Source organism: Vanessa atalanta, chromosome 10 (assembly GCF_905147765.1).
Source record: "Vanessa atalanta chromosome 10, ilVanAtal1.2, whole genome shotgun sequence".
Taxonomy (NCBI): Eukaryota; Metazoa; Arthropoda; class Insecta; order Lepidoptera; family Nymphalidae; genus Vanessa; species Vanessa atalanta.
This window is the reverse complement of record NC_061880.1, coordinates 8,092,241-8,106,337: the sequence shown is the minus strand read 5'-3', so window position 1 is coordinate 8,106,337 and position 14,097 is coordinate 8,092,241. Positions and strand designations below refer to the sequence as shown.

Sequence of the window (14,097 nt, the reverse complement as noted above, 5' to 3'; positions counted from 1 at the left end):
TAATTATAGAGATTAATTTAATAATAGAGACACTAGCTAACAATTAAAATGTTTCATTTTTGTTATTCAAGTCGAATCATACTTCCTTGTTAATAAAATAATCTTGATAGTTGTACATTTTTACTAAACTATTTGTTTTGATCTTTCTTTTTTATAAATAGGTTGATATATTTCTATTTCAATAAGTACAATACATCCCTGTTTTATTATCTCTTCCGTTATACCTTGAGCCTCATATTGACATTAAACTTTGACAACAGAGATAAAACAATAATAAAAATGCAACACAGAAATGTAGAATATTCATGAATTCCGTCCTAGCCTACTACCATAAGAAGTAATCGTCGGTGCCCATAAGAAAAATATGCGATATAAAATACGCAATCACTGTTTTATTTTCTTGTAATGAATCATTTAGGAACGAATAGCCTTGTTAGAAATCGACAATACAGTAATGACACACTGACACAAAAATATTTTTAGAAATACTATTTCTGAATCACTCGATTCGCAGAAATTTGTATTCAGCTTGTAATTCTGATAATGTTATAGAGAATTTTATATTTTAGTGGAATAATATCGCACAGTTAATCAACATCCTTTTAAAACTCTTAAGAATTACATGAAATTAACAGAATAATACACCACTAAATATATTTCATAATATGTCAAAAAATAAATTAATATTCAATGTTCACTTGAAAAATCGTATTGCAGTTTGTAATTTGAATAAAAATTGTCTTAGAGGAAAATATTAGTTTCATTCATTGCATGCAAAAGACGTATGTATTCAGAAAAGTTTTGTATTGAAATCATTCGCCAGCGCTATTTTTCTACTACCCCAGTAGCGCACTTTAAACTTCACCGAACGTATAAAAATATAAAATAATTCCAAAAATTTTCTCACCACGAAGAAATGAAAAAAAAAGTTCGATAATACTATAACTACAAACGTATATAGACAAACTCTTGCAAAATATCGAAAGAGAGTTTGCTATTGAAAAAGACCTTTGAATAAATCAATATTTAAAATTAAAATATAAAATAAGGTCATATTTTGTAATATCGAAAAATCGTATAAATCGTATAAATCTATTTGTACAATGGATATATTTGCCGGGAGAATTAAACCATACACTTTAAAAAGCTTTGAAGTCTATAAATAGGTAAACGACTTGTCTTGAATCATATTTGATCATTTTCGCAAAATTTTAACACAAACTTGACGCTTGGCTAATGATATTGATAGTGCAACGAGCAAGCATTCCACTTGTACTAAATATAATTCCTATTTGATATCTCACTTTGTTTTTGAAGTGATAACTTCTTAGGGAGGGTAAACCGCTTCGTTACGTAACGCGTTACGGTGCCAATCTGTCTGGCAGCGGTAGGCAGGCTCCTCTTCTCGCACTCTAACATAGAACACTAGCCGTATTTCAAACAGACGTTTTTTTAAAGTTATTCCTTTTGTCAAGCGCCCAAGATGCACATGCATATTTCATTATTAAGCTGACCAATTTATTATTCTTATTAAGGCTTATGTTGAGAAAAAGTATTAATTTCTACAGAATTTTGATAGTAGCTTGGGAACAGTATTTAAGTGTCACGTGTGGCTTCTAAGCCAGCGTTGATCTATTGTAGCTTAAATGATGAACATGTTGCATAAAATATGATATATTATGTGAATATTTACGTATATAACTTTTGTTTATTACGTTTCAAAGTTACAGGTCCAATATGTCTCTTCAACTTTATTACAAGCAACCTTTCCACTATATTTGTGAAGCTCAGAAATAGAATTAAGTAGGTCATCGTACGTCAGTATCGCTTCAATATGTTGTTGTGAAGGATTTAACACAGTAAACTTTCTTTCGATTTCGGGTCTTATTGCTATGATGTTAAGGCTTATAATAACCGCAGCATATATATTTCAAATCTACCATTTTAGACTTTAGGCAATTTCGAAACGCACATAAAATATTTTAAGAAAATCGATAAATTTGTAGATACGGAAGTATCGTTTTTTTAACTAATCAGAATTTATTAGGACTAAAGGAAATATACATGAATAAATAAAGAAAATCAACGAATCGCGCTCCTGATTTTCCACAAAATAACCTGTTATTTCTATAAAAGATTTACAGCAAGTATAATATGGGGATCTTATTAACAATAAAAACCAAACAATAAATGGTACTTATGGTTTACAAAATTTAAGTTCAGATTATCAAGAACAAGATACGAGTAGAATATTTTGTATAGTAGTATAGTGTCTTTAAATATATTATTACACATATAATAAATTCCTGTCAGCCAATCTTCGCAGTCCAAGCATATATTATACATTAAAAACTAGAAGTCAACCAACCCTTAAAAACCGAAACAGCGCTCGCGGTTTTTGAATACATACAATACCTCTGCTATAGACTTACATTGAAACTAACATTAAATCAATGAGATGTTAGTTAATCAGAAGTTTTAGAGAGTAACAGCTTTATGTATAAATTTTGATTAAAGGGTCATTAGTTAAGTAATGCTGTATTTTTCTCTCGAATGGCAAATCAATGATGCAAAAGGGAGAGATATGGAGTTTGTACAACTCTATGAGGCTCGAAGTCTTAGTTTACCATAATAAATTTAAATAGATTCCCATACCGATTGTGAATATAATAACCTTGATAGCCAGATAAATAGCATGGAAGTCCTATAAGAGGTATTTTGTCTTTATGATTGGAAACGTTAAACGATATAACGCTTAAAATGCAAATATAGCTTTATAAGTATAATTTAATAATGAAATCATATTTTGTTGTTTGTTAAAATGACTGTACTGAAATTTAAAGAACTTCTTAAATAAACTTTGTTTAATAATCTAGTTTCCTTATTTCGCAAGAAACGAAGCGAACATCCAACTTGGTTCGTTTTAAAGAACACCCTACTTCGGCGTTTCCCGAATATTCTAACGTCGAGAGGCGAAAATCTAGAATCGTCAGAGCACTCCAGAACACTTCGTGATTCTAGTTTTAAGGACTCGAAGTTATTCCAATTATATAATAGTAGTTGTCGCTCTGGTTATGACGATTGCGGTAATAACTTTAAAAGTTTTTATTGCAAGTACAGTTGACAGAATAAGTCTTGATAACAGGATTTTAAATTAAAGTTTCGTAATTCTATCCAAATAAAAAATAGCATATAATTTTTATTCTCGTACAAAACGTTGATGGAAAAAATCGTGAGGTCGCATCTTTCTATTGGTTTTAAAAACATCGGTCGTATTTAAATATTGTTAAGTAACAAAAGTAATATTTTACGAGCAGCGGAATATTAAACAGTTCTTTCAAAAATCAAAATATATTACATTAAAGGATCTAAAAGTACCAGAATGGTTATGCTTAAAAGCAGTGCCCAGTTCAGCGGCTGCCTGCTTTGGTGAAATGTAGTGTACACTAAAGCGACTATATATTTGTATACGTTCTATATAATATTATTTTATTAGAAAACTTATTATTAAAAGTTCTACACGCAGTGTAAACTGTTTATTGTATAATTTAATCCCAAACTGTAATTACGTATAAGCTTTAAATTAATAATACATTTTTAATGCTCTTTCATAGAAGTATTTAATATAGTTTAAAAAAATGCTTTTAATGTAATCGTATTATTTTTATCTTTAAAGCAAATTATTTATAATTTATCTTTCCCGCAGCGACGTTCATTTAAGAGCTCGGTAAGAAACAGCTCTTAGAGATCCAGACTTGTAAGAGATGTTTAATACCTTATCGGTGTAATTTGACGACTAGCTTATAAAGCATTTGAAATGCAACCTTAGCAAACTAATAATTAACTACAAAAGCTTTGTAAGATTAAACTTATACTTGTACGTTAAAGGTACAAGATTTTGAAATTTATTAACTTGACTAATATTTAAGGTTATTCAAACGATACTTTAATAACATGAAATTTTTTATTTATTTATGGAAGTAAAGTACTATTTATAATTGTTGTTTCTGTTACAGAAGTTATACAAATTAATAAAATATACAATACTTTAACTGCAATGTTTATACCACCAATATACTATACATTCTGCATTGCTAATTATTTCAATTTAAAATTATGTTTTTGGTAATGCAAAGCAGTTATTTTTAAAGACAATTTAATTCGTACAGACTTTGTTTAGTCAACCTATTTTGTATTCTAACGTAGGTGACATCGTAATATTATTTTTTATTAAATTAAAGCCCATAAACCGTAGAAGATGATACGATTTGAAAAGAAAATTAAGCCTCAAAAGAAACGTCAACAGAATATCTAATTTACTTATCAAATTTCAAAGTCTAGAGCCTTCATGCAGCCTTTTTATTCGCCTACGTTTTACAGCTTCAGTCACTTTCAATTTTCAGCTGAAAGCGCTTTATTGCTTGTTTTGCGCGTGACAGACATACGAATGTACTTTGTTTATAACGAAAACTTTTTCTCAGCCCATCTCTTATATTCGTTATTTGAATTTTTATTTTTAAGGGTCAACCACCTTATCCTTCAGTGTCGTTAATACCATCTTTAGTAGAACTGAAACAGTAATAAGGTACTGTTTAGTCGTCTTATTTTGTCTTTTTTTTGATATCGAGAGGTGGACGAGCAAATGGGCCACCTGATGGTAAGTGGTCACCACCGGCCATAGACAATGGCGTTGTAAGAAATATTAACCGTTCCTTACATCACCAATACGCCACCAACCTTGGGAACTGAGATGTCACGTCCTTTGTGCCTGTAGTTATACTAGCTCTGTTCTGTGCTCCTTCAAACCGGAACACAACAATACAGAGTACTGCTGTTTGGCGGTAGAATTTCTGATGAGTGGGTGGTACCTACCTAGACGGCCCTGCACAAAGCCCTACCACCAAGTAAAAATGTCTGTGTCTATAGTGTACATCACTTCAAATAAAATGTAATAACTTTTATGGGTAATTATTTTTTTCTATCCCTGTATGAATTAATTTAAATATTTGAAAGAAAATTTAGTCCCATCATTATAAATATTATATCTCATTTTAAAATTGTAAATACCGTTAAATTATAATCTATCTCGAGAGAGTGTTCATCTTTGCAAGATTGAGAACCGTAACATACTGCAGCATACAATTTAACGCATTATCTTTTAAAAGATAATAATAATCTATAAAATATAATCAATTGAATTATCAAAACATAAACTGACTTCAATATTACAAGCAATTCTCCATTCACACTCCGGTAATGACAACATTTAAAATTACTTTGGTATTGAACAGTTTTTTACCAGTTTCTCTGTTTTTGTCGCTAGTCCCTAGGTATTTCCTCCTGATTATATAATCTTACACAATCCTAGCGCAAAATAGGTTGATTATAAAGTAAAGCTGCACATTATTTTGACTTCAATTTATACATACAATTTATTTTATCGTCAGTATTTTTTACATAGATATTTTGCATTAGGAAAAAATAATTTTATTGTTAAATGTTATTGTTTTAATAAATGCGCAGTATAAAATAAGAAATCACTTTATTTACGAAATAATCTGTAATCTGAGACTGTATTTGAAGTAGTCTTATAATAACTATGTAGTATAGAAGTCTCTCTCGTGCTTCGTACGGCTTTATTGTAATTTGCTGCTTTTAACGAACAATTGTAAGAGTAAAGCTCACGTAGATTTATGAACCCAGATCGGATTCGAATCCATGAGCGAGGCTGATAAGAAGGCTGATAGATATGTATATCAAAAAACTAACTAATTAACAATAGTCTGAAATAAACTATTCCTATTTCTAATACAGATTGTTCTTCTCTCCATTTAACGACAACTCTCTATAACGTCCAAATACATGCAGTCCCTTGAGCATCGTTATATAGAGTTTACACTGTAGTTGTTTTATTATTTCTGTCACCTGTCTTTCCAAGCAAGATGAAACCAACTGATGCAAATTCCAAGTTAGTCAAAATGAGCGTAGAATATTTGTAATAGTTAGGATCTCGACGGATAGCGCCTAATTTGATGTGCCAATTAAGGTTTGTTTCGAATTACACGCCGTAGTAAATTGTTAAAATACGAATTTCTCGGAGTTACGATTTCACTAGGTTTCAAATGTCCAGGCCCGCCGCAAGCTGAACTGTCAGTGAAGCGGCAATGATCATCATGTACAAACTCATATTTAATACTATGTAACACACAGATAGCATAGAAGCAGTTAAGCAATAAAGCGCCTCTACACATACCATGTAACTCATTAAATTCAATATTACTGCAGTTATTACAATCACTACTTTAAATGGTAAAGAGTGTTACAGTTTTTTTATATTATGACTTACCAATTTGAATATAGAACATCACATTTATATTCGTTTATTATATTCGAGTAACGATTCATCTTGTTTACGAATTGTTTAAATAAATCGTTTCGTATGTTTCGAAGTCGCATATATGTGACGTAAAAAAACGACTTTCGCAGCTCGTTGCTCGTAACTCGAAAACGGTTAATGACGTATAATAAGGAGCCCAGCATTAATTTATATAATATTTTGAGTAGTCAGATTAGGGTTTTCACGTAATAAAATAACAATAAAGTTCCTCTCGAATGGCGTTGCGAAATAAAAAGATTATGATGACAATAATTCAACGGCTGGCAACCTTAAATCACTGTACATGGCAGAAGCTAATGGAAAGTGGGCGCGTTTAAACATTTTTTCGCTCAATTGAAAAAAATATTTCAAAGGACGTAAATTTTTATGAACAAAAACGCGATGCGGAATGTTCGCTCTTTGTTCCCCAAGAGATTAATGTGATATTTTCATGCATTGAATTGTATGCAATTCTTTCATAGTATTTCACTAAAATATTGCTATCCTATTGTGATTTTCGATACTATTCCAAGTTTTAAAATTGGAATTATCAAATGTATCATGTCTACCAATTTGTATTTAATTTAATACAACTGGACACTTTGTATAGTTGAACACACTAGCATCAGGACATACTAGTCCGATTTGAATAACTCTTTTGCGTTTCATATTCCGTTTATTGAGAAAGTTTTAAGGTTCTACCATTTCATGCTACGAGTCGTAGCGTGAGGAGTGTAGCGTTAACCATAAACATAAACCAATTTTGCAAACTGTTTAAGATAGATATGTATAAACCAAATCTATAGCCGGTAAAACCGCAAGACATAGCAAGTACGTACATACAGGGTCGACCTTATTAATTGGTAAATAGTTGATGTCTATATAATGAATGACGGGCAGCTAAAACCCCTATGTTTTTTAGTTTAGTATAACGGTTGTTCGAACTCCGGGTTCTTGCTAATTAGAGTTCTCTAGTTCAGAACTTTGACTATCGCTTAGTCTAGCCTCTCTTATGTAAATGTGGCCCACGAAATACTTGAAGTTATTTTGACCTAGACATATCAAAATTAAAATATACTATATTCAAGTATATCTTTACAAGCAAATTTGAATCGTCATTTTACAAACTATATTATGTGAAGCTACCACCAATTCTTAACGTAGATTTTACCAGGAAGAACCGGCAAGAAACTCAGTAGTTAGTCTTTTTCAATGTTTAAAATACAAAGTTATTTTAGTTAAATACAATTTTATATTTTGTCTGGAAGACAACAAGTTTTTTGTATATGAATTTTTTATGTTTTTTTTTTACAAATTGTTTGTATTTATGGATCATATTAATAAATACATCGTTTTATCATATTAATACATACATACATAGCGTTCATTAAAGCTATTTATTTATCTTTTTGAATGCCTATCGATTTAGTAGTATAAGACCGCGAATTCAAAGGTTCAGAGTTCGACCCGGAATAGAGTCAGTAAAATGTTATTGGATTTTTCTGTCAAGTCATTCGCAATGCAATGCAATGCCTAAAGATATAAAGTTGGTAGAGCTTAAAACTCACATGCATGTATAGCCGAATGAATAACTATATTTTTTCTATATTCGATTATATTCTGCATACTATCATCTACATATTAAATTAAACAAGGATTTAAAATAAACAACCTGCATTGCTAATACATACTACTGAATTGGTGTCGTGTTTTAACATTTATTAATATCCAATATCTGCTATAATTTCATATGAAAATTATACTCTTTTTAAATAACATGTATGTATATGCAAAATTTATAAATGCCTCATACTGAAATAAATACATCGCACGCAAAGAATTTCAATAGAATTAGTTATGTTACAAGAACATTGAGGTGCGTCCATATCATTTAAAATGTAATACAATTTTTTTGTTAATTAAATTACAAATATATTTAAAATTACTAACAGTATTTAAAACGGGATATTTACCATGTTTTTTATTTTTATTTGTTGGAGTTAAAGGAGGTTGGAGGTAAATATCCCGTTTTTAATACTGTTAGTAATAAAAATAACCATGTTAATTTAAAATCTTATATATTTAAAATTGTTTTAAGTGTACATAGGAAATGAGTACTATAGTTTATAACCTTCGTTATATCTACGACAAACTTAATAAGCTTTATGAAAAAGGATTTGACAGCTATTTACGGTCGGCAGCCTGCCTGACGATGGTTGTAATTAGGAATCCTTTTGTTGGTGGGTTCCCCTCCAAAATATATATGGGGTTGTTTATATTATATGTTCAATAGATTAATGGACTTCGGGAATTTCTAGTGGGTTCTTAGGACAGTCTTATCAACTGGAACTGTACTACTTTACTATAACTATAAGTTAAAACATACATATATATATATATGAACTTCATTCATTACATAATCATACATATATACTGGAAGATAAATCTTTCTTCGAGTAAATATATTTTTTATTTTTATTTTAAGTTATTATTATAGCAAATTATTTTTATATCGACAAGACACTTCCACTGGTTATATACAGAATGACTATTCGTTATCCGATTTAATACATATAAGAAATTATGAAAATAGGATAAAGTCGATTTTGTAGATTTGTATACGTTCGAACTTTGTTAGTCACTGATTGTTACAAGCGAAGGTATAAAGTGTATAAAAAGTCTAATAAATGCTACAAAGAAAACGTCGTCTTTTTTTTCACACTGTGAACGAACGTTAACCTCGTAGCTATGACGTAGCGACGTAGAATGAACAAATTCTACGGTACCGGCGGCTACGACAGGTGGGGTGATGAAATTTATGCTCCAGTTGCTTGGGTTTACTCAGCTATTTTATTATTAAATGGAATAGTTTTGTTTCATTTATTTTTTGAGACATTTTCAGAACTTCAAGTGTATAATAAATATTAGGACAAGTTTATTTTCTCAATATCAATATTTTGTTTATCGAATGGGTAATAAATATCAATAAAAAATATACGTTTCAGTTTTTGTAAGCACTGACAAGTATTTTTGTAAGCTAAAATAAAATATAATCATGTTATTGAACACAAAATACCATAGATATATGAAATATAACGAATAAGCGTGCTGTGCGCTGTGTTAAACTTGCATTATACCTTTCATAAATATGATGAGTACATACCTAAGTACTACTCCTTAACCAAATCATAGTACAGTCTACCAAAATGCTTTACGTCAATAGTCACACCTTCAACAGTTAACAGCTAATCTGACACAGTATGGCTTAATAGCATCTTCAATGAACGGACTTTCTAATGCAAAAATAAGACTCCAAATTTGACTGGAAGTTCTGTGATTACCGCCTTCAACAACATCGTAATTCTAGTTTAAAAAATTTATTTAAATAGACATTACCTTGATTATTCTACGTAGTATATGTAGTATGTCTGAAGCATAAAATATAAGAAACAATCCTAGTTATTCTTCTGTTTAATGAAATCCTCTATTCTTGTTAAGCTTAACGATTACCAGCCTAATCAACTGCCCTACTTTACGGGTTGGCGGAAACACGTGTGAGAATTTAATCCGACAAATTATTTCTACTAGCGACTTTTAATCTGTAGAATAGTGAAATAGCTTTTTTAATACATTTTACGAATCTAATTTAAGATTTAAGTCCTTTGAAAAAAAAACAGGAAAAAGTAAAAACTATTTGTAAAAGGGAATTCGTATTAAGATATAAATGAGATATTTCTTTATTCATCCTTTGAGTCAAAGATACATATATCACCATATCGATGACGTTATTTAAAATATATATATCCAAATGTAAGAGGAATTTATATTTTTCTCTTGACGTTCTCTTAGCTAAAGATGGAAAATATTTTTTCCAAGTAATTTTTAAACCAAGGGTTTTTTGATGCAATTTTCTTTATTTTTCTGTTATCGTGTTATTAATATTATTATCTTAGTAAATAAGAACACGCATTATTAATAGCTATTTTACCGAGATGGATCAGTGGCTAGAACACGTGAATCTATTCAAAACAAATCAAATGTTTTTAATTAAAGTAAAGTGTACAATAAGGCATTTATGAATCTTAAATTTTTTAACTGAACCACCGTTTTGGGAAGCAACTTCCAGTGAAAAGAAACGACAAGAAATTCGCATAGTTTCTCTATTAAATAACTAGGTTTACAATGATGTTAGTATTCACAATTATTATTTAATCAGTCTTGTTTTGAAACCAGTGCCTTATCCGTCTATCCGGCGTCTTTATTCAAAATTTATTATTTGATAGCAGTTTTATATCGAACCCAGATTTAGCTTCACTTAGCTAAATTTCCTTTCCTATTTTATACGTATCATTATCGACATCGTCATCGTCAATGAATTCATGCTCAGCGGCGAAGGAAAATATCTTGAGGAAACCTACATGTGTTGCATGAAATTCTGCCCCGTCCACTAAGATGCATCGGAGTGTGGTGAAATAAGCTCCAAAACATTTTCCTCAAGAGGGGAGGCAGGTCTTTTCACAACGTGGGATGTTTATATTGTGTTGTTAAATGTACTCTTTTCCATCAATTAAATTAATTAATAGAAAAGACTTCCTGATCGATTTCAGGGTCAGGGTGATAATTCTCAAATGAGACCAGCTAATTACACATTAAATTGTACAAGTATGTGCAATCTCCGATGAACTTATTTTCTGTAACTGAGGCGGAAAGATTTTAGATGCAGTACCAAAGGTTTTATGTGTTCTCCAAAGCAAAGGAATGTAATCACTTCTTGACTTGAATTTATCTACAGACGATCCCGAGAACCAGTTTGAAGGCGTGACTTCGGGATCTGCAGCCTTATAAACTAACCACTAGACTAACGAAGCAGTATTTAATGTAGCCAGTAATTAAATAATATGAAAATGATAATAAAATACAATAATATTGAAATAGCCGAATTGTAAATCCATCAGATACCAACTCACGCTTTTTATAAACAATATAATCCCATTTTAATAGTGATCTTAGGATATATTAGCGTTTTTCTTATTTCATTGGAATACACAAGTTTCATTTACTTGTATAATTTTACATGAAAGATGGGGTTTAGATTATTAGCGATCAATATTTACGTATAAAAGTACATTATTTATTCACACATGCAGATTTCCTCGCAACATATATCCTTATCACACACCTTAGACTGCGTTAGTGCAAGAAGATCTTATATATTTGAACTTAATGTTAAGATAATTAATTAATTTAAAAACAAAATATAGGTGACTTCAATTTTAAAATGAATAGGAGTAGTTTACGATTTCTGAGAATATATTACTATTTTTGAGAACTGCTTCGACTCAAGCTTCGCAATAATTTATATACATATATGTATAGAGAAATAATCACAATATACCACCAAATTTTGGGCCTTGTATTTACTAGTTTTGTAAGTATCATAATAGTATAAGTTTTACATTGAGAGTGACTTTTGAAATTATATTAGAAATTTTGTAATCTTTTACTTTTTAAATTTACCAAAGTCATCATCTACATATAAATTATTGATAATAATGTCAGTAATTAATAAAAATTCAAGCTTGGATTTAATATAATTATTTCTTTCTATTCTTGTATTGTGTACATAAATGTTTTAATTGTCATTAGATATTGTCATAAATTTAATATATTCTCTATACAACTTTGATTACTAATCATATTCAATATATTTACAATACGTACTGCTATATTAAACAAGAGCCGAGATGGCCCAGTGGTTAGAACGCTTGCATCTTATCCGATGATTTCGGGTTCAAACCCAGGCAGGCACCACTGAATTTTCATGTGCTTAATTTGTGTTTATAATTCATCTTGGGCTCGGCAGTGAAGGAAAACATCGTGAGGAAACCTGCATGTGTCTAATTTCAACGAAATTCTGTCACATGTGTATTTCGCCAACCCGCATTGGAGCAGCGTGGTGGAATATGCTCCAAATCTTGTCCTCAAAGGGAGAGGAGGCCTTTAGTCCAGCAGTGGGAAAATTTACAGGCTGCTAATGCTAATATAATGTAACTGTTATATTAAATTATATATATGTTATATACACAATTAATACTTTTTTAGTTCGAATTAATAAATATATTAACCGTCAGTGTCCTCAAACGTATAGCTTCACTATTACAATAAAACTAACATACATATTATGCGGTAGATATTATTTGTTGGTACTTATGTAGTTCATTGTACATTGGAATTTGATAAAAAATATGATTACAATATCATCATACGGTGTGTCTAAATGAATCACTTATTCCTACAGTTATTGAAACATAATATATAAACTGTTTCCATAACTAGTGTTGTGGGTTTTTTTTATTTAATTTCATTATGACATAACTTATTTTTCAACGTAACAAACTTTATTTTGACATAATTTATATTAAGATATATCGGCATAACAATTTATTTTAAAGATAAATATATATCATAGTAAAAGTAAGTAGCCCACCGCTGGGCTTAATTCCTCTTTTTCCTTTTGAGGAGAAGGTTTGAAGCTTATTTACATTACTAAATTTTATAAAATAGTTATTTCATACCTGTTTAAATTTTTCGATTAAATTCTGATGATGATCGTTTCAATGATCTTTCCAGTAAACCGAAAATATTATACAATTTTAAACAACTATAATAAATTTACTCGTAAACTTGAGGCTTATGTCCTAAATTTTCGCCTCCAGAACTAACAATGTTTGACTTTAACATATCAATGCACTGTCTAAGCTTAGGTAATGACTACTGACAAATTCGACGCAAGTAAAGCGTCAGGTCAAATCTTATTATTGATATTAAATATAAATCAATATTTAACTATTATACAATTTGAAATAGTAAAAAAAAAAAATATCCATTTAAAAAAATATATATGTTTTTATTTTTAAAATAAATCAAGTGTTATAAAAAAATAATCATGCTTTAAATTTAAATATGGAACATAATTGTAAAGCTGTATTGTAATTTAAAGTGCCTCTGTTTTACGATATCCCAAATAAAAATACAACATCCACCTGTAATTGGCACCGTAACGTAACACTCACCAGTCATATCGTAGCCGGTAACATTACTAATATCCTTCTCACAATGTTTAATTAGAGCACAGTCTACATACACCCCAGGACCGAGGATGGATCGTTAGGACCGCTTTTTCATCAATTTTTCATTAAGGTGCCCGGCAAAAACACGCCCGATACGTGTTATCGGTAACACCGTGCGCAAGCCCCACGTCCACTCGTCACGAGCTCACGGGCAAAACTGGGAAGGGAGCTCACTGTGCTCCGAATCCGAACTCTATTAGAAAGGGAAGAAAATATACGAAAGAAAAGGACAGAAACGGGTGCAGAGGTGCGCAGAAAAGAATTAGATGTTTATTGTGGGCTACGTGTAATAGGATAACAGAAGCTGTGTGTGAGAGCTTTTTAGTAGTTTCGAGTGTCAATCTCTTGTTTTTGTTAGCTCTTCCACTTCATATTATCCTAGTACAATAGCTCGTTTACATACAGATATTATCTTTTGTTTGTTTTATCTCGCTGTCCCGTTAAGCAGTTATTAATAAATTATGTATGGATATGAAAGCCACATTACAGTTCTAGGTTTCGTTTTATTGAAAAAAAATCTCTGTGGCCTATTTTATTTCGCTGGTCGTACAAGGCTTTGTATGACATCATTTTAATATGTACATATGCTTT

The 14,097-nt window shown here is 30.5% G+C and overlaps 1 protein-coding gene across 1 annotated transcript in view; it reads right to left on the bottom strand.

Moving 5' to 3' along the window:
• Positions 1–13,674, bottom strand: part of LOC125066935 (spondin-2) — a 56,269-nt gene extending 42,595 nt beyond the window's left edge. Inside the window, exon 1 of the mRNA XM_047675265.1 lies at positions 13,450–13,674. The gene's annotated coding sequence lies outside the window, so the exon portion shown is untranslated. The remainder of the gene's footprint in view (positions 1–13,449) is intronic.
• Between the last annotated feature and the right edge of the window lie 423 nt (positions 13,675–14,097).